This window comes from Corvus brachyrhynchos, unplaced genomic scaffold (genome assembly GCF_000691975.1).
Source record: "Corvus brachyrhynchos isolate BGI_N302 unplaced genomic scaffold, ASM69197v1 scaffold1120, whole genome shotgun sequence".
In the NCBI taxonomy this organism is placed as follows: domain Eukaryota; kingdom Metazoa; phylum Chordata; class Aves; order Passeriformes; family Corvidae; genus Corvus; species Corvus brachyrhynchos.
Window position 1 is genome coordinate 991,859 of NW_008235737.1, and position 2,253 is coordinate 994,111.

Below are 2,253 nucleotides of genomic sequence, written 5' to 3' on the forward strand. Positions count from 1 at the left end.
TTCCTTCCTTCCTTCCTTCCTTCCCTTTCTTCCTTCCTTCCCTTTCTTCCTTCCTTCCCTTTCTTTCTTCCCTTTCTTTCTTTTCCTTTCTCTCTTACTCATTTTTTCTCTTCCTTTATTATTTTGCCTCCTTTTTCTTTCTTTTCCTTACCTTCTTTTTCTGCATTTCCTGCCTCCCCTCCCCTCGCCCCTCGTTCTGCCTGCTCAGCGGTGCCGGCATCGGGGCGCTTTCGGGGGGACGCAGTGAATTCCAGCCGGAGCCCCCGCAGGCTGGCCACTCTCTGCTATTCTTTCAGGGCTCCAGCCCTACTCTCTCTGCAGGAAACAGAGGAGCTGATCCAAGTTCAAAGTCACGTCGCCGTCCCTCCTAAGAAGTGCTTTATTTGCCTCTGAACCGCAAAACCCCTTTCCCCCATGTCACAGGGTAACAAGGGAAGGGAGTGAGGGAGGAAGGGAGGAAGGGAGGAAGGGAGGAAGGGAGGGGGGCAGAGGCACCAGCAGCCAGCCCTGCACTCTCTCGTCGGGCCACGGCCACGAACACAGCCTGCGGCTCACGGCAGCTTTCGAGGGAGGAAAGCAAGCGGTCACACAAAGTCGGTGTTAAACCATTTTATTGAAAGAAGTTTTTCAACAGGTTTCTGGAGGTGCCAGACCTGCAGAGCAAATGTCAGCCTTCCCGGGAAAGCTTTCTCGTCTTTGTAAGTTTTCCGAAATTCGCTTTAAAACTGCTCTTCTCTTGTTCTTACCGGCTGGTGATGCGGAAGGAGCTGGGGGGGGAGTGTGGAGGGGGGGAGGTGGGACGAGGAGAGAGCAATTTCTTGCTTCCCGTGGACTGTATATACCGTCTTCCCCTTCTAGCCCCTTTTCCCGAGAGGTGTCACCGCCCTCAGGGGAGGCTCCGGGCCCCTTTTCTCCATCCCCCCCCTCCCTGGGAGCCGTGGGTGCCGCAGTGGGGGCGTAGGACTCTGCCCATAGGAGGACGCGGGTGGTGATGGCCTCGTCGGGAAAAAGAGGCGGAAGGACCCACCGGAGACGGGTGTGTTCGTGTGTGTGCGTATGAGAGAGAAAGGGAAAGGGGGAAGAGGGTGTCTTTCCCCCAAAAGTCAGCCTTCCCACGGAGTAAGGGGAGGAGGTGCGGGGCAAGGAGGGGGAGTGCGGCTGGCCCGCAGCCTGGGGAGAAGAGGCCAGTTGAGCGGCATCACTTGCACCGTTGTCTGTATCACAGACACTCATAAATTCAACAAGCTCATCAACAGGATATTAAGTTGCAGGTTACCTTTGATGGTGCCGATCCGAGCCACTTCTAGGCCGTTCGACCTATGACCCGTGAAGACCACATGTGTTGTGCTGTAGCCTCCCTCTGTAAAACACACACTTCGAGACAAAAGTTCTTTGTCAGGCTCTACCGGCAAAGTAATGTAAAAGAAAAAGGGGAAATAATGAAAATCTCAGCCAAAGCTGTAACTTTTAAATGCTTCTTAAAAAAATAAAAAAGAAAGAAAAATAAAAGAAAAATACGCTAGGCAGGGCAGGGACAGGAGGAAGGAGCACCTCGCTTTCGTGCCATGAATATTTATTGTTCCTTCAGTTGCACTTATATATATATGTATAAAACCCCGCTCTCGGCGGTAATGCCGTGAGATGGGGGGGGAGGGGGGGGGGGCGCGGGGGGGTGTAGCGCTTTTTTCCAGGACGGAAACCTCCGATGCCTCTGCCCTGCCCCGCTGCGGCTGAGGGATGCGCAGAGACGCGTATTTTGCGCGCCCTGCCCCGCTGCGCCGCTCATTCTGCAGCCAGCACAGACCCGGCGCAACGCCCCCAAAATGGGGTCTGCTGCAGCACGGCCGGGTTTCATTAGATGCACCTTTTTCCATCTGGAGATGCCCATATAAACGTTAGAGGCAGGGGAGAAGCGTCCCAATAAAGCGCGATGGACTTTGTAATACAATTTATGCTGTCATTCATAAATAACAATGCCATATGGTAACCATATTGCTTATACAAGTAAAGCCGTCAAAGTGTCACTATTTGATTTATCTCAACAGCTTCTTCCAACGGTGACGTTCAGAGAGAGGGGAAGTGGGGGGGAGAGAGAGCAGAGCAAAATTTGGCCTGGGTTTCCTGAGACCGCCTCTCTCTTTATCTCTTTCTTTCTTTTCTTTTTCTTTCTTTTTCTTTCTTTCTTTCTTTCTTTCGATAGATAGATAGATAGATAGATTGAAGGATGGGGGTTTTTTCCTTATTTTGTCCCTC

The 2,253-nt window shown here is 52.2% G+C and overlaps 1 long non-coding RNA gene across 2 annotated transcripts; it reads left to right on the forward strand.

Moving 5' to 3' along the window:
• The first annotated feature begins 152 nt into the window (after positions 1–152).
• On the forward strand, positions 153–2,024 carry LOC108446768. Of its 2 annotated transcripts, XR_001862089.1 has the most exons (3): positions 153–424; positions 635–698; positions 1,266–2,024. It is a non-coding gene; the product is annotated as an uncharacterized LOC108446768 (long non-coding RNA). The 2 variants fall into 2 exon arrangements; XR_001862074.1 differs by having other exon boundaries at positions 635–2,024.
• Positions 2,025–2,253: the final 229 nt, after the last annotated feature.